Below are 26,821 nucleotides of genomic sequence, written 5' to 3'. Positions count from 1 at the left end.
AAAAATCCTTGTCTTGTTCCTCATCTTAGGTAGAAAACTTTCAGTCTTTCAACAATAACTGTAATGTTAGTTATAAGTTTTCCATAGATGTCCTTCAGCTGCTTAAAAGCTTTCCTTATATTTCTAGTTTGTTGAGCATGCTTATTATGAAATGGATTTTGTCAAATATTATCTCTAAGTTTATTGAGATGATTGTATGTTTTTCATTTATTCTATTAATATGGAGTTCACAGTGATTAATTTTCAAATGTTTAAGTAACCTTGTATTATGGGATAAATTCTATTTGGTTATGGTGTATTAGTCTTTTTTATATGTTCCTGTAATCAATTTGCTAATATGTTGCTGAGAATTTTTCTACTTGTATTCATAAAAAACAGTGGTTTACAGTTTCCTTTCTTCTTATGTATTTGTCTGGTTTTGCTATCAGGGTAATACTATAATTGTAGTTTCACATATTAACAGGAAAGTTTGAAAACTAAAAATTTTAAATTGTATCTACAAATGGAATTCTGAGTAATAAATATAATAGTAGCTATTTAAGATGTTTATATAAAATATTGCTAAGAGGTTTTAAAGAAGACCTATATAAATACAGAAATAGTGTATGTTCATGGATTGGAAGGCTTGATATTAGTGAGAAGTCAATTCTTCTCAAATTGACCCCTAGAATAAATATATTCCATATCATAATCCCACTTAGCTAATTTCTTAGAAACAAGCAAGGTAATTCTAAAATAAATCTAAAATTTTACAGGAACTAGGATATACAAACCAATTTTGTTAAAAAAAAAAAAAAGGAAGGAAGGCTTATACCATCTGACTTCAAGACTTATTACAAAGCTACAGAAATCAGTGTAGTCTGGTACTGGTATAAAAAGCTACAAAAACCACTGGAACAGAGCAGAGAGCTCAGAAATAGATGTATATTTATGTGGTCATTTGATCTTTAAGAATAACATTAAGAAATTCCAATGGGGGAAAGGAACATCTTCAAATAGTGCTGGAAGAATTAAATATCCACATAGAAAATTAAAAAACTGTATAGGAACCTCACACAATAAATAAGAATTAATTCACTAGGGAACACAAATCTGAACCTAAAAGATAAAACTATACTTTAAAGCTCTACAAACTATATATATGACATATATATACAGTATATGTGGTAATATGTATATAAATATATTTATACATATATTACTTAGAGATAACCTTGTTTCAGACAGGATACAGAAAATAATAATAACCATAAAAGAAAAAAAAGCCCTGATAAGTTAGACCTCAAAATTGAAAACTTCTGCTCATAAAAAGACATCACTAAGAGAAAAAATTAACAAGGCACAGACTGAAAAGAAATACTTACAAAATATACCTAATAAAGTACTTGTTTATATACTTACATATATGGCTCATACATACAAAGAACTTCTATACCTCCATAATAAAAATACAAACAACACATTTTAAAAATGAGAAAATAATTTCAACGAACACTTTACAGAGGAAATTATAGAAATGACCAGTAAGCATATGAACATGATTTCAACATATTAGTCATTAAGGAAAAGGCGTATTAGATCATACTGCAACATCACCACATATCCACCAAAATGGCTAAACCTAAAAAGTCAGACAGCACCAAATATGGTTGAGAATGCAGAACAACTAAAGCTCTCATATTTTGTTGGTGGGAATATAAATAATTAACTTTGGAAAAGATCTTGCAATTTCTTCAAAAACTAAAGGTACACCTATCTACGACTAGAATCCTACTTTCAGATGTTGATCTAATAGAAATGAAGACCTATGCCTTCAAAAACATCTGTACAAGAATGTTTATAGAAGCTCATTCATACTAGGTGAAACGTGGAAGAACGGATAAGCAAACTGGTAAGATGGGATACAACTCAGCGATAAATAGAGAACTACCAACAAACTCAAGAACAGATTGATCTCAAAAACGTTATGCTATATGAAAGGAGTCTGACACGAAAGAGTATATATAGTATGGTATCATTTATATAAAGCCCTAAAAGAAGAAGCAATTTGCTCTTGGTGGGGTAGGGATACTGGGAAGGGGCCTGCAGGAACTTTCTGGAGTAATATAGATTTGGGTACAACAGGTAGATACATTTGTCAGAACTCGTGGAAATTCACTCATAAAAGTTGTGAGTTGTATTATATGTAAATTTTACCTCAAAGGAAAAAAAAGAATCATAAAATTTAAATTCCGGTAATAATGCACACAGCCAAGTATTTAGGAAGATATATAGTAATTTCTATAACTTGCTTTGAAATGTATCCAAAAGTAAGATTCATGAATGGATAGAGGGATAGAATGATGCACAGTGGTGGGTATATGAGTATTTGCTGTACATTTCTTTAAACTATTTGGCATAGTTAAATATTTGCCTAATAAAATGTTTAAAGAAAAAAATCCTTTAAAACTGAGTCATTCACACACAAAAAAAAGAAAATTAAAAGAAAAAAGAGAAAGCAATCCCAGTTTTGTAAGTTACTAGCCATGCTTCACAAACGGTCTAAGCCTAAATCTCTTCATTTATAAAATATAAAAAATAATATCTACTATACAGGACTGTTAAAGGATTATACTTGCCAATTATATATAAAATACAGTTCCTGGTATAAATAAGCACTGAATAAATGTTTTAGCTACTATTTTTAGTAAGCACAGAATGTCTGTAGCCATAAACACACAAAAATAAAATTTCTTGAAAAGGAGAACAATCTTGGCACACTTTGTTAAAATAATTGTTATGTTTGTTGCATGGACAAAATCAGACTCACTGTGATTTTTTTCTACATGTGAATACCATTTATTAGGCTCCCTAAGTGAATGAGCTAGTAGAAAGGAAATATTATATTTTAAAAACTCCATAAGGCATATTTTTAGAAACGGTATTTCCTTGACTTTCGTTCCAGGAAAATTCTAACACACGGCACGGAGCATGTGGAGCCCAGAAAAGAAAGCCTACCAGATGCCATAGCAATAAATAGAGTAGGGCCTTGGAGACGAAGCATAAAAGGAAAATGTGGAGCATCATATCTGCAGCGCCCTTCTCCATCTGGTATTTAGCCCACTGAAGTTATCGGATTTTTGGAAATTCACTTTTGTAGGCTATCTTTAATTATTTTTCTTGTTTATTTGTTCAGCAAACATTTAAATCGTAGCCTAATATGAGCCAAGTTCTATGCATGCCTTCCAGGACCTCCACAAAATAAAGCTGGGTATGGAAATTTCAGGGGGAAAAAAAAAAGTTCTAAGTACAGTGTAATGAAAGGTTAATACTATTTACATCTTGCCATCTCTTTTTACAAGATTAATTTCACAAATACAATTTTAGCATTTCCAACCAATAAATTAAGCAACAGCACATTTCCTCAAATGACAGGAATTCTCAGACAGGAAAAAAAGGGAGTAGAATTTCTTAAGTGGGTAATGTCTCATTTTGCTAAGAAGGGCAGAAGTGAAAATAGGTTTTTATATATTATATTTCCCATGGGGCTTGTATTATCCTTTTTATAAATAGATATTTTCCATGCAAGTGGAATTTCATCACATGATCTTTCAATTTAGTAATCTTTCTGATGAGCAAACTGAGCTGTAAAATGTTGAACATCGTTTCATCCTACTATGACTGCCATCCTTTGGCTTGTCGAATACATATTCCTGTGATAATTCTAAGAAACTACAACTACTGGATTTTTATCCAGAATATTTTTAAAGCAACAAAAAATTCTTTTAAATTAAATGAAAAGTACATTCCATTCCCTTAGCTCATCTTTTTTTGAGGGGGGGGATTGCACATTCTCTGCTAAAATTTAGGATGCAATTTCTAACAGTGATGGCACTGTTCAGTAACTAACAGTCTTTTGTGTGTGTGAAAAATTTTAAATGAATAGAAATGATCTCACAAATTTTATCTTGAATACGTTTGCCTATAGTATTCATTCAAGTGTTGTCCATATTTTAGGAAAGAATTTAGAAAAATGTCCTTTTCATAAAAATAGATAGTTTTCTTGCGTCTATTTAAAAAGGAACTCCCTCTCCTACCTCCAGCATACACACTCATCTCTGGGCTATCAATAAAAGCTAAAGAAACACTGGCTGCATGCCAAATTCTGGGTTAATAGGGAAGAGAAAGCTGGTTGGCAATCACCCTTCCTAGTACTTATCTTTTCCTCCCCTTATGTCCCCTGTACTAGGGGTGCTGGGATGTCTGTACTCTGTAACCTCTTCCTCTGAGTGGAGACAGAAGCAGGAAGTCAGGTGACCTGCACTTTAATGTTTTATCATTCTTCCTCTTGAGTGAAACCTTAGTTTTAAGGGGAAATAAAATGCTATATGTAAATGAAAAACATCATTTGGAAATCATCATTCTGGTTTACAGCACAAATACGCCTGTAATCTTAAAACAACTTTTTAATTTAAATTGTAATGAATTTGTCAAAAAAGTGTATTAGGAGAACTACATTCAAATTAAGTTTACCACTGGCTTAGGTATTCTAAGTTAATACAAGTTGCTTAAGACAGTGAAAGGCCAAACTTTTGTGATTCTTTCCAGTATGTATCATCCTGGAGCAAAAATCTTGGGGGAAAGTTAGGGATTTGTGAAGCAAGATAGCGAGGATTTTTATTGTTGTTAAGGTTTGCATCAGGAACAAGCTTATATTACTAGATTTACTTGGGAGTATACAACCGCCCTTGAAATGAAACATCACCCACTTCCAACAAGAGTGCTCTCTCCCTAGTTCACCCTAATTAAGGAGGCTTTCCTATATTAATTTTGTCTCTTATACAAGCATCCTTGAGATTCTTTGTGCTTAATTATTTATGTCTTTGTCTCAAGTGTTAACAGCACACTTGAAATTTAAGATTTTTCTAAGTTCCTAACACTTAACTAGCTTTGTTTTCTGCTTAGACCTGTTTATCTAATTTTGTCTTCTAGACACTTTTGGGAATAATACATTGCTTATCCTTAAATTTTGCATTGTAGTTTCTGTATGGAAGATTTCAAATTCAGGTTTCAATGTATTCAAAATGAAGTTGCTGGTCCTCTCACTGGAATTAAGAACTATACTTACTTTTTTCACTCTTCTTTATTGTATTTCAAAGTTTGGTGAGTACCTTCTCAAATTGTATTTGAAAGATTTAGAATCCAGTACCAGGACTAGTGCCAATCTTCCTTCTGCTAAGCCACTGGTAGATTAATTATTACTTTCTTAAAAAATTAATATGGACCCTGATATATAAAGAAAAGGAAAACAAATATGGAGGGATTTCAGCAGACACATTTTCTCATGTTCCTCGGTAGCTTGACCCTGCTGGCTGGTATTTCTGAGAGAATGGGCCTGCCCACAGAGAAAGGGAGAGGGAGGCAAGGAAGTGACAGGTCTGCTGGTGATTTGAGCTGAATCTTCATGCGATAACTTGAAGGCAGACAGATTGGCAGAGCCAGTGAGTTGATTTTCTAAAGTGAAATCCACCAGAAATAGAGTTTACAAGGTGTTGGAATTCTACCACGTTTATAAATAAATGTGCCACATAAGAACCCAAGGCCATCAGCAGATCTATCATTATGATAGCTATTAATAAATATAAAAAACTGACCATTAAGAAAATAGCACTAATTATCTCATACTGGGGATATCAGTACCACCACACAACAAATTCTACTTAAAAACATATGTGAGCTAAGGCTGGAAAGCATTTCCCTGCTGATTCCACATGTCCACAACAGCCTAAGCAGTGTGGGGATGGCCAGAGGGACAGCGATAGGGAATGTATGCCAACATTTCTGACAGAAACTCTATTTTCTGAGGATTTAGGCTCAATTATGAGTCTGCTGAAAATGAAAATTGGCATAAGTATTGTAGCTTAGTAGAATTCTATCAAATACAACAAAAATGAAGATTAAGGAGAGAGAAACCCTATAAACTTGACTTTCAGAAAAGACCAGAGCATTGCTAAGGAAAACCAAAGGAAGTTCTCTTTTATTTATTTATTTATTTATTTATTTATTTATTTATTTATTGCATTTTAGGTTTTGGAGTTCTCAATACTTAAATCTTTTCATAAAGCAAATCACAGTGGGATAGTGGTAAGATCATTTATAGTCTAATAATTTTCAGCATATGGAAGGGAATAAATAATTTAAAAGGGTAATGATTGAACCTAGGAAAGGTGGTGTCAGTTCTAGAAATAGTTGCTTTTACTCCTGAATTTTTGAAGTTCCATTTTCTTAGTGGTGGCACTGGCCAAGGCCACAGTCATATACAAAAATATAACCAGCCAAAAAAAAAAAAAGGGCTTTAATCTCTTAGAATAGCAAAACAGAATATGAGAATAGCCTAAACTCTTAAGATATACAGCTCTTAAAATTTTAACATAGAGGATACTCTTTTTTTTTTTTTTTTTTTTTTTTTTTTTGAGACAGAGTCTCATTCTGTCACCAGGCTGGAGTTCAGTGGCATGATCTTGGCTCACTGCAACCCCTGTCTCCCATATTCAAGTGATTCTGCTGCCTCAGCCTCCTGAATAGCTGGGACTACAGGCACACACCACTACACCCAGCTAATTTTTGTATTTTTAGTAGAGTCAAGGTTTCACCATGTTGACCAGGATGGTCTCAGTCTCCTAATCTTGTTTTCCAACTGCCTTGGCCTCCCAAAGCGCTAGGATTACAGGTGTGAGCCACTGCACCTGGCCAGGACATGTTTTTAGAGCCCTAAATAAGATGGGAACCCTACACACAGATTCACAGTCTTTAATTTTAATACTTTGGGGAATGGATGGTCTGAGTGAATGCTAATATTCCATTTGTTTATAGACCTCAGTTTTCAATTACAGGAGGTCTAAGCATTGAAGTGTTGAAGTGTTCTAATAGATGAAAGATGATTAATAGAAATTTCAACATATCAAGTCAAATGACCATGTCATCTCTACAAATATTACTGTAATCTCTACAAATATTTGTTGTTTTGTTTATTCACTCAATCATTCAAAAAAAGATTTATTGAGCACATGCTAGGTGAAACACTCCATAAAACGAGCCTAAAATCTACCGAAAATACAAATATGTATTCATTTGAGAATTTTTGATAGTTTTCAATTTGTGAATGTACCAGACACTAAACAACATTTAACTTGAGACAGATATGAAACCTTTAACAATGTACTAAACTTTAAAAACATCATGCACATTTTTCTTATGTGAGTCTGAAACAAAGAGACAAAAAGGAATTTTTTATTTGTCTAACGGAAGAGAAAAGTCCTCAAAAACTAGCTGACCTTCCAGATAATGAAGTGTAAAAGAATGTGCAACTTCAAAAAGTAACTCTCCGGGACATCAACTGAACCTTTAGAAGCTAAAGGGGGAAAATAACCCCTTCCTCCTTCTTTTACTCTCCATAGTTTGTCTTTGTTCTATTTTACCTGTCATTCCCTATTCTTCAGATACAATTTTAGTTGATTGAGATGTAATAAGTAAAGCCACATTAGAAACTGCTCATGGAAAAATCAATAGAAAAAGATAGAGGCACATTTAACAGAAACAACAAAACAAAACAGAAACACTGTTGAGAAGAGGGAAGTGAGAGGTTTTTGCAGCAGAATGTACAGAACAGGTATTTCCCAAGTGCCTATTCTGTGGTAGGTAAAACACAGCAGCATCCCACAGTCACCTTATATATCCACTGTAAAAGAAGAGATGGTGGGGGCAGGCAGGTGATTGTCCAGAAAAAGCAACAGACTGGTTCTATTATGAGAAAGTGGACATACTTCATTTGTGGAAAACTATGTAACAATTAACCACTATAAATGAAGTAAATCTCCATATATTGACAGAGAGAATTCTAAAACAAAATGGTATTAAGAAAAAACAAGTTTCAAAGGTATATATTCAGTATGATCCCATCTGTGTAAACTTAAAAAAAAAACTGCACATACATATATATAGATTAATTATAAATATATATGTGGTGAATGGTATAACATACAACAATCTTATTATCATGATATTACCTCTGGGAAAGGAGAAATAGATATCTGAAGAACATTAAAAAAATTTTAAATATGGGAGTGGATACATAAGCTTTGCTCTTTTCTGTAGGTTTAAGCTACTTGACAATAAAAATTAATATATTTGTTGAAATTTGTTGTTTAAAGAAAGAAAGCTGTAGAAAATAAGGCAATTAGAAAAAGCTGTTCCAATAAGTCTAACTTTCTTATTTCTGAGCTGAGCTGAGAATATACAAGGATGATTATTTTCCAACTTCAGAAAGAGAAACAATGGAGACGTACTGCAGAAGAAAAGACTGTCCTTACAATGAGAAGTCAGTGGCACTTTTGGCAAATGGATGGTCATTTCCAGATCGAAGTGAATTATCTGAATGTAGTGAGTCCTCTAGTTTTAAAAGAATGTTTCAACTCATACACTATTTATGTGAGTTACTCTTTTTCTTCCTTATGGGGTGTGAATATGAGGTTTAAGGGATACAGTTAATAGATGCCAAATTTTCATTGTTTCTACAAACGTACATAGAGTCTGGATTTTGGAATAACAATCTGCACACTTACAAGTCCTGATTAGCTGTGCAAGACTACAATGAATATTACTTTTTTAAGCTTCTCACAAAGACTCCTTTTTTTTCAAAATTGCCAATAAACATTTTCTAATATAATCTGTAAGGAGCGCATTCATTGGATGCTGGGTGACTCCAGCAGGAAGGAAACCTACTAATATTTTATTAATTTTGGATCATGTGTAATTCTTAGAATTAATGGCAAGGAGCCAGAAAGGTTTTTTTTTTTTTTTTTTTTTAAATCACAGTAGAAAATAAGCCTGAAATGTTTCACTAGTAATGCAAGAGTCATTTGAAATATATTATTAAATATGAGGGGTAGAAATAAATCACAGATGCAAGTGGTATTATACAGTGTGCATTTTTCTTAAAAAAGTAGACTCCATGCATGAGGATTAGATATACACCCACAATAAGAGGGCATATTGATCTATAATTTTCAATATTACATCCTTGTATTTTTTATTATATGCTATTTTTCAACTAGTAGAGGAACGTGTTCTCATAAAGCTAATATTTATTCTGCTATGTTTATACAGCTAGTAGTGCATTTCAGGAAATGAGAAATTCTGAGAAGCCAAATATAACTTGATGTCCTATGCACAAAAGAAGATAAGACAGGAAAACCCCATATTTAAAAAACCTGACTCAGGAACTCACTCAAAAAGCTTTAAATAATTAAATAACACAGCATAATGAAAGTCTTTTGATATTTTTTCTACCCCCATAAATACAGCCTATTCACAGATGATACATCTTACCTTGTAGTATTCCACATTTTACTAGAAATCAAAGAAAAGGACCCTTAAGTCCAGTTCTCATTTTCAACACTGTACTTACTGTGTGTATTTTGTGGAAGCTAAGGTGGATATTAAGTATAATCCCACTATAAAAATTGAGATACCCCTACTAGAAACTGTGTTGTTAATTCATGAATTCTTCTCATTTGATTATTAAGTAACCTGGTATACTTTTGTGGGGAGGCTGTATTCATAATATATTATGGTAAAAGCCTCAAGAGGTCAGAGCCATTTTGGGGGGAAAAATTCCCCAAAGCTTTTGGAGGAGAAATTCCCCAAAGGTCAATTGTTTCTATGTCCTCTCCTTTTAGTTCATAATTGCACTTGAGCCCTTGGGGAATCAGGAGAAAACCAAAGGTGTCAAGTCATTTCCCCATACTTCACATGCATAAAGAAGGAACTGGGTGTTGGCAACAGTAAGTGAGGCAGAAGGCAGAAATGTTAAGGGAGCCAGCAGGAGGTGAGGCCAAGGAGGTTGGGACTGAAGGGAGAGAGAGGTTAGGCTGTAATTCAGGGCGCTGAGCTCCCCACAAATGGATCCTTGAATTTCTGAGGCAACTTGTGACCTAGAGCAGAGAGCTGAAACTATGGTGTTTCGCAAAAAGCAAGTGAAAAAAATACTATTTTATGACTTAACTTTTCTCAGTCTTCTCGCAGATTTCAGGTTTTCTACCCCTTCTGCTCTCAGTAACTGACATGCTACCTTTGTGGCATCAGCCCCACCGCTTTTCTGAGGTCCAAGTTTGGCTGTTTCCTCATCCCCAGAGCTGTCCTCTCTCTGCCATTTTCCTGTACTGAATTCTAACATTATCTTTCCCTCATCCATGTTCCTATACCAAGGCAATGATCTCCTTTAAACACCAAACCAGAATTTCTGGTTTTTCAAAAGAGTCTATCCCTCCATATATGTATGTTAGTGTATTTCTAGGCAGCTAAAAAATAAATGTAAGCTCAGAGTAGAAGAGTACAATAGAGTGGAAAGAGAATGGTACCCAGAGTTAGAGAAAGGGGGTACTCCTAGCTCCACCTATCTGCCGAAGTAGCTGGGATTACGGGTGCCCGCCACCATGCCCAGATAATTGTTTTTGTATTGTTAGTTGAGATGGGATTTCATCATGTTGACCAGGCTGGTCTTGAACTCCTGACCTCAGGTGATCCCCTGCCTTGGCCTCCCAAAGTGCTGGGATCACAGGTATGAGCCATTGCGCCCAGCCAGTTACTAAACATTCTAACATGCATGGGACAATCTTGTAACTGTCCCACCTAAAATGCCAATACTGTGCTGATGAAGAAACATCAATAGATGATTTTTAATGCTCCTTCAACCTATTTGGGCTCTTAAACTTAAGCGAAATGTAGGGGATTTAAGGGACTCAGGAAAGAACTGTGAGGATAATTAAAATTTTGGATTATGTAAATTTATAGGAAAAGTTTTAAAAATGGGCTTATCTCTCCCAAAGAGAAAAAGGATGATTTAAGAACTGAGACTATGATGATACAGGGGAACTCTGACCAATAAATTTTCTTATTCCATGGAAGAAGAAATAAATTAACATGATATGAGGTCAAAAATTATACTGGCTTTCCTGAGAAAGATTCAAAATCAGAAATGAAAGAGGGGACATTACAACTGATATTACAGAAATAAAAAGGATTATGAGAGACTATAATGAACAATGATATGCCAACAAATTAAAAACCTAGATGAAATGAATACAGTTTTAGAAACATACAACCTACCAAGGCTAAATAAAGAAAAACATAGAAAGCCTAAACAGACCCATAACAGGTAAGCAGATTGAGTCAGTAGTTAGAAATCTTCCAACAAAGATAAGTCCCATATCAGATAGCTTCACAAGATAATTCTACCAAACATTTAAAAAAGAATTAATGCTTACCCTTTTCAAACTCTTCTAAAAAATTGAAAAGGATGAAACATTTCCTAACTCATTTTATGAGGCTAGCATACACCTGATACCAAAGTTAAATATGTCACAAGAAAACTACAAGCCAATATCTCTAATGAATATAAGTGTAAAAATTCTCAACAAAATACTAGCAATTTTTTTTTTGCTAGCAACAAATACTAGCAAACCAAATTCAAGAGCAGTATGTAGTATGCTGCATGCAGCAATATGGTGTTGAATTTGAAGCTCATACTTCCTGATGTCAAAACATGACAACAAACTCTCTATATGTTATATATAGAGTTTCAATCACAAAGATGAAAAAATTGTACAATATAAAAAGCTACAGTAGTCAGAATGGCATGGTACTGACATAAAGGCAGATACATGGACCAATGAAACAGGAGAGTCCAGAAATAAACCCATACATATAGGGTCAAATTAACTTCAACAAGGGTTCCAAGACTCCACAAAAGTATAAGAACAGTTTCTTTAATAAATTCTGCTGAGAAAACTATATAGCCACATGCCACAGAACAGAACTGGATCTTATTTTATACCATACACCAAAACAAACCCAAAATGAATTAAATAATTAAATATAATATCTGAAACTACACAACTACTAGATGAAAACTCAGGGGAAAAGCTCTATAACATTTGGTCTTGGCTGTGATTTCTTAGATATCACAAGAAAAGCACAGGTAACAAAACAAAAATAGACAAGTAGAATTATATCAAATCAAAAAGCTTTTATGCAACCAAGGAAGCAATCAATAGAATGAAAAGGCAACTTATGGAATGGAAAAATAATTTGCAAACCATATATCTGATAAGGGGTTAACATATTAAATATGTAATAAACTCCTACAACTCAACTGCAAAATATCCAAATAATACAATTTAAATATGGGCAAAGGACTTCAATAGACATTTATCCCAAGATGACATACCAATGGCCAACAGATATATGAAATGATACTCAGAATCACTAATTATCAATGCAAATCAAAACCACAATGAAACATCACCTCACACCTCTTAAGATGGTTATTATTTTAAAAAAACAGACAAGTGTTAGTAAAGATATAGAGAAACTGGAACCCTTGTACACTGAGGGTGAGAATGCAAAATGGTACTTCTGCTATACAGTATGAAGATTCCTCCACAAATTAAAAATAGAACTACCATATGATCCAGCAACTTCACTTCTGGGTACATATCAAAGAAATATGTGCACACTCAAGTTCACTGCTGCATTATTCACAATAGCTAAGATGTAGAAACAACCTAAATGCCTTGTGACAAATGAACGAGTAAACATGGTCTACATGTAGAACAGAAGATGATTAAGCCTAACAAGGAAATCCTATCATCGGTGACAACTTGGATAAGCTAAGGTCATTCTGCTAAGTGAAATATGCCAGTCACAGAAGGACAAATACTGTATGATTTCATTCATATGAAGTACCTAAAGCAGTCAAACTTATAGAGTAAGGTAAAATCGTAGTTGCCAGAGCTGAAGGGAGGAGAAACAGGGAGTTGCTTTACAACAGGTATAGAGTTTTAGTTACTCAAGATGAAAAAATTGTAAGGATTTGCTATACAACATGCACAGTTAACAACGCTAATGTATGCACTTAAAAATTTGTTAAAGGGTAGATTTCATGTCTTATGTGTATGTTTTCTTTAACCACAATAAATTAAATAAATAAATTTTAAAAACTAAGAAAAAAGGAACTTGGACCCCGGGTATGAAGGTTTGAAAACAAATAGGTTGGCCAGGTGCAGTGGCTCACGTCTGTACTCCCATCACTTTGGGAGGCCAGGGAGGCAGATCATGAGGTCAAGAGAATGAGACCATCCTGGCCAACATGATGAAACCTTGTCTCTACTAAAAATACAAAAATTAGCTGGGCATGGTGGTACATGCCTATAATCCCACAGCAGGAGAATCACTTGAACCAGGGAGTTGGAGGTTGCAGTACGCCAAGATCGCACCACTGCACTCCAACTTGGTAATAGAACAAGACTCTGTTTCAAAAACAAAAAAGAAAAAAGAAAACAAATAGACTTTTATTGGTTTCAGACAGTTCACGCAGAATCTTACTTGTATACCAGGGAGAAGCACTTAGATAACTTCTCACGTCCTTCCCTGCACTTCTGTTTCTATGGAAACAGTTATTAGGTTCCAACACACTGTGATATCCTACCAAATTGACAGGCTGGAGAGCTGAGGATGGAGGCACAACTTTCCATGTGCCCCATAGCCTAGTAAATACCCCCTGCCTCACTGTTCAATGGGGGTTAATCATGAGGCCCAAGAGCGAAGGGTGCAGTGGGAAAACTGGAGCCTAGCCCAGCACTACTGTAAAATCTACTTTGATTCTTAGTAGAAATAAAAGAAATAAAAAAAAGTAAAACCACAGTAAAGGGCTATTAAGGGAGAAAACATTTGTCACCGTGGACAGAATAAAAGTACCTCCAAATGAAATAAATGCCTATGGGAAAAGATATGTCATGCTAGAAAGTACTGTGTTCCTTCTCCTTTGCTCTTCATTTAGTTTTCATCCACTCAATGGACCAAGCCTTACCCTACATCCTGTTTCTTTTTCCAGCTTTGAAAGATGCATGGACTGAATTTATCCTTTGGTTAGGTCTTTGTCAGAAAGTACCTTCAAAATAAAAGTGTTTTACTTGGTACTATCTCAACTGCAAACATGTATTTCCAAAATGAAATGCCTGCTCTGCTAGCAAGCTTTTTCCTTGAGTAAGCAACAACGTTTTTAGTAATTTTTCAAACTGTTAATACACATACACACATCACACAAAACCCCAAACAAATCCTATTCTATCATTTATAAATCATAGGGTGAATATCCTCTGGTAGGACTAACTGAAACATTCTGGCCACTGAGTTTTACAATTTGAAAAATGATAATACTAGTTGATATTGACAAATGCGGTTTTGATTTTCAATGTTTCAAAATATAATTTACCCATAAGGTCTTAAATAATTGAAAGTACTTAACCAAATCTGATATAGGTAGACCCTTGGTATAAATTGTTTGAATCTATTCAGTTAGAATTTATAAACACAAAAATAAAATTTGTTGTAAGCCAATATGGGGTATATTTTATTTCTAATATCCTTGTTACATTCCACAGAGTATACACAATTAAGTATGACATTTATTTTCATTTATATCTAAATTTCAATGAGATTAAGAAATGAAAATCTGTTTAAAATCTACTCCCAGAGTTCTAACTGAAATAGAGTGAAAATATTTTCCATTAAAAATATCCTTCAAAATTAGTATCTTCAGTTAAAAAAAATGAAAAAATTAACAAACCTTAAAACTGCTAGCAGCTCAGAAGATAAGTGTATTCTTTGGGGACTTGATTGAAACGATGTGTTCATAAAAGTCTTTTAAATGGATGCTGTTCACAAAGAAAGTCCCATGGAAGACAGTGTGGTTCTGACATACCAGAGGCTTCTGTAAGCAAAGAAAAGCACATCATTAGGAAATGTCTAAAGTGCCATTACTGCCTGTAATGATATTATTATCACCTGTATGTATTATCAGTGTGATGTTATTAATTTCTATCAATTTTGTACCCCAAATCTTCTTATTCATAAATGGCAGGGTGGGACAGTAACCTTTCAATATTGCATTTAGAAGTTTCTAAAGGTCAGGAGTATTTATAACCAAGCAAACTTCTGCTTTTCCTCTTATCTAACTAGGCTGGGATTGAGTAACTGTGGGCAGGGTATGAACACAAGGGCAATGACAGTATTTACTGAGTGCCTACCAGATATAAGGCACTGTGCAAGTGGCTTTTAAATCTGAGATCTTTAATATGAATAGCCCTGCAATTGAAAAGTATTGGCTCCATTTTACAGATGAGAAAACTCAATGCATAGATTGCTGACCTCAGGCTTAGAACCTGCAACCATCAAAGTCTTAAAGCCTCAGGGCAAGTACTTTCCCTCATCTCACTCTGTGGACTTGGTGATTTAGACAAATATTTCACAAACTGAATTGACAAGAGACAGATAACAATGCAACATACTAAATTAATTCAAATTTTACTCATTAATTAAGAACTTGTGTTGCCTAATTTGCTTTAGTTTTATATTAAATATTGTCTTATTCAGTCAGGCCCACATAAATACAAATGCCCAGCTTTAAGCAGTATATTTTTTTCTCCCAACCTTTCTTCCTTATGCAAAGAGAGAATGTTGATGGAAACTGAGGAGCTCCCTTGTGTTTGGTGAGGACTGTGTGCGGGGCTACATCAAGGCTAGCGCTGCAAATTTCTCATCTTTCTCTGGCTCCTTCATGTGACCCACAGTTCTTCTACTGTCCCAATGAATGAGAACACTTAGTTTTGCTGATCAGGAACAGAGCTCACATCCTCTGTGGCTACCGCTGAGTGACATAACTGTATCTCTTTGTGGCTACATCCACCTTAATGGCTGAGGGTGACAGAGCCAGGGCTCTAGTTGGAATTCCATTCTCGTTTTTAGCCAACTCTATCTATACATTTGTTTCTGATGGTTCCAGTGCCAACACTGAGACCGCCCCCCCCCCACCAAATTACCCTCCACCAGCTCTCCCAGTACCCACTCTCACACTGTGTCCAGGGTCACTGCTGACCAAATAAATGCTTCTGCACATCCCTTGAAATGATAGCTTTGGATGCCATAGACTTTTGTCTGTCATGAAACTTCCAGCTCATGGCTACAACTGCATGACCAAAAGTCCCTCAGATAGACTAGAAAATGATGGAGTCAGGAAGGTCATGAATAACTTAAAAAATTTTTAGTTTATTGGATTTTTGGACACAGAAGCTTAAGTCATGAATAAAGAAACAAAAGGAAATGATTGATAGTATTTTCAAGTTCCAGAACCAAATCCTAGAATTATTACATGAAGAAAAAAGAAAAAACAGAGGAAAACAGAGAGAGTTTATCTTTGCATCAAAGAAGAAAGGAGAGCGTGACAAAGAATGGGGAAAAAATACTTGAACCAATGGATCTAAACTAAGTGAGAGGAATGTGAAATGAATAGCTACTCTTCTTACAACCTCATACACTAGCATTCTGTTTACTACATGCCATTCAAAAACAAATTTTCAGGCCAGGCACGGTGGCTCATGCCTGTAATCTCAACACTTTGGGAGGCCAGCAGGCAGATCAGTTGAGGCCAGAAGTTCAAGACCAGCCTGGCCAACGTGGTGAAACCTGTCTCTACAAAAAATACAAAAATTAGCCAGGTGTGGTGGTGCACACCTGTCAATCCCAGGTATTCAGCAGGCTGAGGCTTGAGAATCACTTGAACCTGGGAGGCATAGGTTGCAGTGAGCCAAGATTGCACCACTGCACTCCAGCCTGGCCTAGAGAGTGAGACTCTGTCTCAAAAAACAAAAAACAAAACAAAAAAATTTTTTTTCAGATTAAATGTCTACACTAGTAGGCCCTTTTTCTATAAAATCCTAATGGAAATTTTCAAACATTCATTCAGCCACTATTTATTAGATACTTAGGAGCCAAACAATAAGTTGGAAATTCCAGGAACACTGCAGTAATCAAGACAGTCTTTTAGTCAAAATCTTACTGTCTTGTAGAAAGATACAACTAGGATGTCAAAAACCATAACAAGGTGGTACCAGTAGGTGTTTGTAATAATGGGGTCTGAAACCAAACTGTCTGCGGGTGTTCCTGTTTCATTACTTCCTGGATGTATGACCTTGGGCAAGGTACTCAAACTCCTTAACTTAGCCTCCTTATCTGCAGGATATACTTCCCACAAAGGCTGTTTGAGGATTAAGTAAAATAAGCCATAGTAAGTGCTTTGTGCACTGAGTGGCATACAGTAAGAAGTCAACAAAAGTTAGGAAATGTTGGCTGAGCACAGTGGTTCATGCCTATAATTCCAGCACTTTGGGAGGCCAAAGCAGGCAGATCACTTGAGGTCGGGAGTTTGAGATCAGCCTAGCCAACATGGTGAAACCCCATGTCTACTAAATACAAAAATTAGCCGGAATGATGGCTCATGCCTGTAATCTTAGCACTTGGGAGGCTGAGACAGGCAGATCACTGAGGTCAGGGGTTCGACCAGCCTGGCCAACATGGTGAAACCCCATCTCTACTAATTACAAAAATTAGCCAGGTGTGGTGGTACATGCCCATAATCCCAGCTACGTGGGAGGCTGAGGCAGGGAGAATTGCTTGAACCCTACAGGTGGAGGTTGCAGTGAGCTGAGATCATGCCATTGTGCTCCAGCATGGGCAAAAAAGCAAGACTACATCTAAAAAAAAAAAAAAAAAAAAAAAAAAGGGTTAGGAAAGATTAGTACTATTGTATAACAGATCATGGGTGATATCAGTGATAGAAAATGTGCTCTGAAGCTTCAGTGGAGTTGGAGATCCTCTCTTTTGGGGATTAATGGAATCAAGAAGACCTCAGTGAGGAAGGCAGCATTTAAGATCAACTATAACTAAACAAACAGACATGATTAGGCATTTACAGAAATTCTTCTATTATAACTGAAAAGCCAGAATATTATACACTTTAGAAAAAAATAGGTTTTCCATAGCTTAGTTGACCAAAAAAAAAAAAAAAAGAAAGAAAAGAAAAGAAAAAAACAGCTTCATGAAATTAGACATTATTTTACAGGGTTTGGTGTGAAAGTAGATATTGAACCTAACAACACAGCCAGGTAATAGTACAAAGAAAATCAATGTATTGTTACCAAGAGAGGTACATGATCCCACAGGATCCTGTTCTATTCAACTGTAATCCAAAATGACACCATGGCTTTTAATGGAGCTTGGCAAGCTCTATACATGCCAATTTTAAACTTAGCCTCAAATTTAAATCACAGGGTTTGAGACTCAGATCTCCAGTGTGACCTTTCCTTGGCATTGTTCAAGAAAACATGTCTGTCACTCTGGACAGAAACCATATGCCCTTTTACTCTGGAAAGTATAATGAAAAAATGTACTGTACTTTTACAAGCACAGAGCCACAAAATGATGATGGCTATAATTCCCTAGGAGCAATAGAAACAAAGACTGTTTGATTTGCAATGTTCATTTAGAAATATTGTCTTATTGCACTAATAAGCATTTGTATTTCCCCCATACTCAGTATTTTAATTCAAAAGAAGCTTGTCAGGAATCTCATCATTTATGGATTTAACATATAGTTCCTCTGAATACATTCATTTTGCAAGGGCTCACTGAGAACACTACTTTGTCCTTGCCAGACCCATACAATATTGTACTGAATAGAGGGGCTAAAAGCCCACAGTGGCTTGAATTCCTCTACACCCTCCCTGTTTCCGAGCCCTAGAAGGACTAATTAAAGAGAGTGCTAGGGTTTGAATGTGTCAGGTGTTGCCAAAGTGATAGTATGAAGAGGTAGAGCCATTAAGACATGATTAGGCCATGAGAATTGCCTCCCTCATGAAAGTGATTAAGACCCTTATAAAAGAGGCTTCACACAGCATTCAGGTAGGTGGTCCTTCTGCCTTCCACCATGTGCAAACACAGCATTCCTCCCCTCCAGATAAACTATCTTGGAAGTGGAGAGCAGCCTGCACCACAGACAATTGAATCTTCTGGTGCCTTCATCTTGAACTTTCCAGCCTCTAGGACTGTGAGAAAATAAATTTCTATTCTTTAATAAATTACCTAATCAATGGTATTTGTTATAGAAATGACAAATAAAGACAGAAATTGGAACCTGAGGAAGGGAATAATGCTATAATAAATACCTAAAAATGTAGAAACAGCGTTGGAATTGGGTAATGGGTAGAAGCTGGAATGGTAATGGGTAAATGCTGGATAAAGCCTCTACCATCATGAACAGAACATTAAGGGCAACTCTGCTGCAGGCTAAGAAGAAGCAGGAGGCTCTAGAGAAAGTCTGACTTTCCTATAGATGCCTTAAGTGGTTGTGAACAGAATGTTGGTATAAATACGAACAATGAAGGTTATTCTGTTGAGATCTCAGACGGACATGAGGAACAAGGTAGTGAAACCTGAAGGAAGGGCCATCCTTTTTATAAATTGGCAAAGAATTATGCTGAATTCTGTCCTGTCCTAGGACTTTGTGGAATGCAGAACTTAAAAGCAATTAACTAGAATATTTGGTAGAGTAAATTCTGAATTTTCCATTATCCCAAATTGTGAGAATTTGGGAAATTTTTAGCTTGGCCATGTGGAGAATTTTAAAAAGTGCATTTAGAAGAGAAAACCAAGGGCATGACCAAGTGACTGTTTGGTTAGGAGATGAGTATGGATAGAAGGAAGCTAAGTGCTATTCATCAAGACAATGGACCAATGGCCCTAAACACATTTCGAAGATCTTTGAGGCTGCCGCTCCCATCACGGGCCCAGAGTGCTAGGGCTTTGAGGGCAGAATGGTTTTGAGGAAGGGGCCCAGGGTGCCCGGGGTATCTGGGGGCTCACTGCCCAGGGCAATCTCAAGGCCCTGTTCCCCACATTCTGGCACAGCATTCCTCAGCCTCCCCAGTTGTGGTTTGAGTGAACCCAGCTGTAGCTGTTAAACCTCGGCAGCCTTCATGCGGTGGTAGTTCTGAAGCTTACAGAGTGCAAGAGCTGTGGAGGCATGGCTACTTCCACCTAGATTTCAAAGGATGTCTCAGGCAGCCTTGGGACTGAGGCAGGGACCTGCTTGCCACAGAGGCAAGGCTATGGCAGAGAGCATTCACTAACTCAATAACTTGTAGGACTGTGGGGTCAGAGCCACTGCAGAGACACCCCAGTATGGCAATCCTTAGTGTAGCCAGGGGGGCAGGTCCCTCATTATTGTAGCGCCACAGCATGCAACTCCAGCCTGAGAGAACTACAAGGGCTGAACTCCAACCTGTGAGAGCTGCTTCATGGGCTGTGCTCAACAAAGTTGTCATAGAAGGGTCTCCTGGAGCCTTGGAGATCCAACCTACCCCAGTATCTCTTGAAGGCAAGACATGAAGTAAAAGACTACTTTCAAGTCTTAAGATTTAATGTTGTTTACCTTGTTGGGTTTTAGACTTACTTGGGACTTGTTACCCCTTTCTTTGCTATTATTTCTCCCTTTTGGAATGGAAATGTCTATCCTATGTCTGTCCCACCACTGTATTTTACTTTATTTTTGAGACAGAATCTCACTCTGTCACCGAAGCTGGAATGCAGTGGCAGGATGTGAGCTCACTGCAACCTCCACCTCTAAGTTCAAGCAATTCTCCTGCCTCAGCCTCTCAAGTAGTTGAGATTACAGGTTCCTGCCACCACACCAGCTAAATTTTTGGTAGAGACAGGGTTACATCATGTTAGCCAGGCTGGTCTCAAAATCCTGGTCTCAAGTGATCTACCTGCCTTGGCCTCCCAAAGTGCTGTGATTACAGGCATTAACCATTGTGCCTAGCCCCACCATTGTATTAATATTTTACAAGCATATGACTTGTTTAACTTCACAGGTTCATAGCAGGAGAGCAATTTGCCTTGAGAAGAATTGTGGCTTGAGTCTCAACCATATGAGATTTAGATGAGACTCTAGATTTTAGACTTTGAGTTGATGCTAGAACAAGTTTAGATTGGGCTACTAGGATGGAATCAATGTATTTTGGATGTGAGAGGACACAAATTTGGGAGAGGGGCCAGGGTGGAATACTGTTGTTGGAATGTGTCCCCTTCGAAAATCAGGTGTTGCCAATGTGATACTATTGACGTTGGTCTTTTTTTTTTTTTTTCTTTTTTGAGACAGAGTCTTGCTCTGTTACCAGGATGAAGTGCAGTGGTGTGATCTCAGCTCACTGCAACCTCTGCCTCCCAGGTTCAAGTGATTCCTCTGCCCCAGCCTCCCGAGTAGCTAGGACTACAGGTGCATGCCACCACACCCAGCTAATTTTTTGTATTTTAGTAGAGATGGGGTTTTACCACGAGAAATTGGTCTTTTAGGAGGTGACGAGGTCATGAGTACTCCTCCCAGGTAAATGAGAATCAGGCCCTTATTAAAAAATGTTTCACACAACATTCAGATAATTGGTGTTCTGCCTTCTGCCATATGAGGGCGAAGAGTTCCTCCCATCCAGAAGAACTATCTTAGAAGACAGCTTCCCTTTCCAGAAAACTGAACCTTCCAGTGCATTTATCTTGAAGTTTTCAGCCCCCAGAACCGTAAGCAAACAAATTTTTATTCTTTATAAATTACTTCATCTATGGTGTTTTGGTATAGCAGCACAAATGCACTAAGAGTGAGCCTGCAGTAAAAATAGAGTACCCTTATTTATCCCTTTCACTGAAAACCTGTCAACACTGTTTTCCATTCATTGCAACTCATGACATCACAATTTATGCACTACCATTGTGTCAGTTCATTCTTACATGGCTATAAAGAAATACCTGAGGTTGGGTAATTCATAAGGAAAAATTTATTTTGGCTCACAGTTCTGCAGCCTATATAGGAAGCATGGTGCTGGTATCTGCTTCTGGTGCAGCCTCAAAAAGCTTACCATGGTGGAAGACAAATAGGAGCAGGTCCATTACATGATGAGAGCAGGGGCAAGAGAGAAAAGGCATACATCCAAGACTCCTTCAAACAATCAGATCTTGCATGGACTTATTGATAACTCACCTATCACAAACAGGATGGTACTAAACCATTCATGAGGGATCCAGCCCCATGATCCCATCACCTCCTACCAGGCCCTCCCTCCAACACTGGGAATCAAATTTCAACATGAGATTTGGAGGGGACAAACATCCAAACCATTATCAACCATAAACTTCTAGCTAGTATTTATTCCTGTAGTTCATCCTGAAAAGAGCCCAAAATGGGTCTTCCTCAGACTATAATGGTGACAAACATTTGAACTAAAGTGAATGAGGCAGGGCACTGTGACTCATATCTGTAATCCTAGCACTCTAGGAGGCTGAGGCAGGCAGATCATTTGAGGTCAGGAGTTTGAGAACAGCCTGGCCAACATGGTGAAACCTTGTCTCTACTAAAAGTATAAAAATTAGCCAGGCATGGTGATGCAGGCCTGTAGTCCCGGCTAATCAAGAGGCTGAGGCAGGAGAATGGCTTGAACCCAGGAGGTGGAGGTTGCGGTGAACTGAGATCACACCATTGTACTCTAGCCAGGGCAACAGAGTGAGACTCTGTCTCAAAAAAAAAATTAAGTGTATAGATGAGATAATTCTTAAAATGTAACTCTGTGTATATCCACTACTCAAGAACTTGCAAGGGCTCCCTATTTTCCAAGGATCAGACCTAAGTCTTTCACTAGAAATATCTGTTCCCAGCATCCTCTGTAATTTCAAAACAAACTATTTCTGACCAAAACCCTTAGATCAAGTAGAAATAGTCTGCTCATTATGTTATATAGTGAATCTCAACTAGAGGTGCATCATAGGTGCATGGGATGTCACCCGTGACAAAAGTAATAAATGACATCTCTCTTGCCCTCTTTCTCTAACATAAACTGCTACTTTGTGAACCACCTTATGGAGAGGCCCATCTAGAAAGAAACTGAGGGATGTTTCTAAGTCAACAGCCAGTAAGAAACTTAGGCCCCTTTGTCTATTAGCCTATGAGAAACTAAATCCTGCCAACAAACAATGAGCTTGGAAATACATTCTGCTCCAACTGATCAGAGTCGCTATAGATCCTGCTCTAGTTGAAATTACTACAGGCCTGGCCACTGCTTTGACTGAAGCCTTATGCAAGACTCACGGCTGGAGGACCCAGCTAAGGCATGGTCAGATTCCTGACTGTTGTTAAAGCAAAATTAAGATGGGGGCCAGACCTGAAAAATTCCTGAGCAAACAAAACCAGAGGCCTTAAAAATAACCTTAATCTTGCTTAAATTGCCAACTTGAGCAAAACTTAACTTGGGTCACTTCTGATAAATGCTTATATTAGAACTAAAACTTAACCCAGTGCTTCATAAGCAGCTAACAAACATAATTATGTGACTAGGGACTTTCCAAGAATGTATCAAAGAAAAGGCCATTTTGTAATTGCAAACTAGTGAATTTTATTTGCCTTTGCATTTTCCCAATAAATGCTTGCCTCATTTTGTCATTGAGACACTAAGCCTCTTGCAATCTGGTATTTGCCCATCCATAAATTGCTTCTTACTCAAAGTCTTTAAAATTTTGTGCCTTAAATTTTAATGTAGTGATAGTTAATTTTATGTTGTCAACTTGGCTAGGCCATGGTACCCAGATATTTGCAAACACCAGTCTAGATGTTACTGTGAAGATGTTAAAACTAACATTTAACTAGCAGAAACTGAATAAAGCAGATTACTTTCCATAATGTGTGTGGGCCTTATCTAAGCAGTTGAAGCACATAAGGTAAAACAGACTGAGGTCCCCCAAGAAAGAGAATTCTGCCTCCAGACTGTCTTTGGATTTGAGCTGTAATATTAACTCTTCCCTAGATCTCCAGCCTGCTGGCCTACCCTGCAGATGTTGAACTTGCCAGTGTCCATAACTACATGAGTTAATTCCTTAAATTATCTTAATTTTTTCTCTCTCTCACCCCCACCCCAACGTGGTATAGTTATCAAGCTAAGAAATTAACATTTATATACTACAATTAACTATAGTCTCTAATTTATTCTTTTTAAACTAGTTTTTCAACTGTGTCCCATTTTTGTTCCAGGATCTAGTCTACGATGCCATGGAGGTCATATTTCTTTAGTATGCACCAAACTGTGACAGTTTTAGGTTTTCTTTGATTTTCATGACCTGGACAATATTTAAGAGTACTGGTCTGATGTTTCATAGAATATTCATAATTTTCCTAATGTGTTGTCACAGTTAGGTGTGCATTATGGACATTAGGAAAAAATATCACAATGGTAAAATACATTTATCATAGTATCAAAGGTGTATGATATCAACATGACTTTAAATGGTGATGTGAACCTTGATTAAGGTGGTGCTTGCCAGGTTTCTTCACAATTACTACTTTCCTATTCTATATTAGTTTCAAGCCAGTCACTAATTCTATCATGTAGTCAAGGGGAAAAAATTAAGTTCCATCTCCTGATGGTAGAATATGAAAAAAATTTAGACATATGTGAAAAGCCACAATAGTAATTAATATGTTAGAGATACTACTTTGAGTCATTTTAACTGTCCTGCTCCTTGTTAAAGTTTTGGCCACTCATTTTTAGTATTCATCATTGAGTTTTGCCTGTAGGAGTTCTAACTAGATGTTCTAATTATTGTTTCTGTCATACCATCTTTTTTTTTTAAATTTAGAATTCTTCAAGAAAGATACTTGTTTCTGCTCACTCATTTATTGATTCATTCAGCTGACTACTGACAATATTATGGACTCATGGACAATTATTTTATTATTTGAGGTATATAGCCCAGTATTATTATTTATTATTTCTCAAATTGTTGCAGTTTTGGCCATTGGGAGCTCTTTCAGTTGGCTCCTGTTAGTTCACTGTGTCCAATCTTAGTTATTATCACTATTTTTTAACATTTTTCATGCTTCCTGTTACTATAAGATGCTCCAAGCATATCGGTAATAGATATCAAGCTAACCAACAGAGTGGACAAATCAGTAATCTCAGAAACACATATTAAATGTTAACAAACTATGCTAAATGCCATGGAAAACAATAAAAGTTTAAGATATTTCTGCCTTATAGGACACTATAATCTATTTTTCAAAGGTGAAACAAACTAACAAAGATGATTGAAAACACATAGCAGTGCCAAATTATATCAACAAGGGCTGGAGAAGCTTTTAGAAGAGGAAAAAATACCACTGAGTTTAATATGCCAAGAAAGGAGGTCCAGGGAAATATATATGGTATAGTCAAGTACAGGAATTATTATTACAGGATATCAGAAGCCATATGAAATAAAATCATCTTAGATGAAATGGACAAGGGGATAAGCAAGGATAAGCAAGAGTAATTCAGAAACACCTTTGGTAACAGCTGTAACAACTACTTCCAAAAAAGACACAGGTTGCAAATAGAAAAATAAATAATAAACATCAATATCCACAATACAAAGATCTTGGACACAAATCTACTTACCCACAGTCCCTGACACCTGACCCACCCATGGACCTCATCAACAGGGCCACCTGCAGACCCTACCAAATGTCCTGCCCAGAATCTTCCAAAATGACTTGTGAAGAGCTTTCTCTGCCAAAGCCAGTCTATAAATATGTAAAGAGGTGACTGTTTCCTCAAGGGCACAGACACCAAAATAAAGATACAAAGATCACAAAGAATCAGGAAAATGACACCACCAAAAAGACAAAATAAAGTTCCAGTAACCAACCCTAAAGAAATGAAGACCCATAATTGCCAAAGAATTCAAACAATTACCTTAAAGAAGCTCAGTGAGCTACAGACAACAAATCAGGAAAATAAATAAACAAAATTAGAAGTTCAACAAAGAGATAGAAACCATAAAAAGAAACAAACAGAAATTCTGGAGCTGCAGTTATTATGACTAAACTGAAAAATTAAACAGTTTCAACAGCAGATTGAATCAAGCAGAAGAAGGAATAAACTCAAAGACATATCATTTTAAATCATTAGTCAGAGAGAAGAAAGAAAAGAGAGAAAATCCCACTAGACTTACAGCAAGCAAACTAATCAGCAAGCAAACTAATATATGCACTATGGGACACTCAGAAGAAGAAGAGAAAAAGGAACAGAAAGCTTATTTAAAGGAATAATGGTTGAACTTTTTAAAATCTGAAGATGAAAACGGACAACCAAATTCATGAGAGAACTCAAATAGGTGGAACCTAAAGAGCTCCAGGAGAAATTACTATTAAATTTTCAAAAGCCAAAGACAAATTTGAAAGTGAGAAAAATGACTCATCATGTAAATAAATTTCCATACAACCATTAGCAGATTTTTTGAAACTGTTGCAGGCAAGATGAGAGTGGGATGATATATTCAAAGTGCTGAAAGAGAAAAAAAGCTGCCATCCAGAAATACTGTATCTGGTAAAAATGTCTTTTAAAAGTGAATGAGAGCTAAAGATATTTAAAGACAAATGAAAATTAAGGAAGTATATAAACACTAGGTGCTCCTTACAAGAAGTGTGAAAGGGAATTCTTCAAGTTGTGACAAAAGAATACTAAACAACAATATAAAAGTATATAAAAATAGAAATTTTGCTGGTAAAAATTTATATTTTTATATAAATATTAGTAATATGTATATAATATATACATTATATAATATGTATTAATTATATAATATATTAATTTTTATAATGTATACTAATACAATACTATACATTGTAATGTATTAGTCTGTTATATTAATATAATATATAATATAATGTTAATATAACAGACTAATACATTACAATGCATATTGTAATGGAGCTGTATAAGTGACTTTTAATCCTAATAGAAATTTAAAAGATAAAAGTTTTAAGAATAACTATAACCAAAATATTAATAATGCACAATATAAAAAGTAAATTATC

General features: G+C 36.1%; 1 protein-coding gene across 18 annotated transcripts in view; it reads right to left on the bottom strand.

Moving 5' to 3' along the window:
• ENOX1 (ecto-NOX disulfide-thiol exchanger 1) overlaps positions 1 to 26,821 on the bottom strand; it is a 616,720-nt gene that overhangs the window by 300,329 nt on the left and 289,570 nt on the right. For all 18 annotated transcript variants that reach the window (XM_074387775.1, XM_074387776.1, XM_039473378.2 and 15 more), the window contains one exon: positions 14,666 to 14,809. The gene's annotated coding sequence lies outside the window, so the exon portion shown is untranslated. The remainder of the gene's footprint in view (positions 1 to 14,665; positions 14,810 to 26,821) is intronic.

Source organism: Saimiri boliviensis, chromosome 16, assembly GCF_048565385.1.
Source record: "Saimiri boliviensis isolate mSaiBol1 chromosome 16, mSaiBol1.pri, whole genome shotgun sequence".
Lineage (NCBI taxonomy): Eukaryota > Metazoa > Chordata > Mammalia > Primates > Cebidae > Saimiri > Saimiri boliviensis.
Note: the sequence above shows the minus strand (reverse complement) of the source record. Positions and strands in the feature narration are given on the sequence as shown.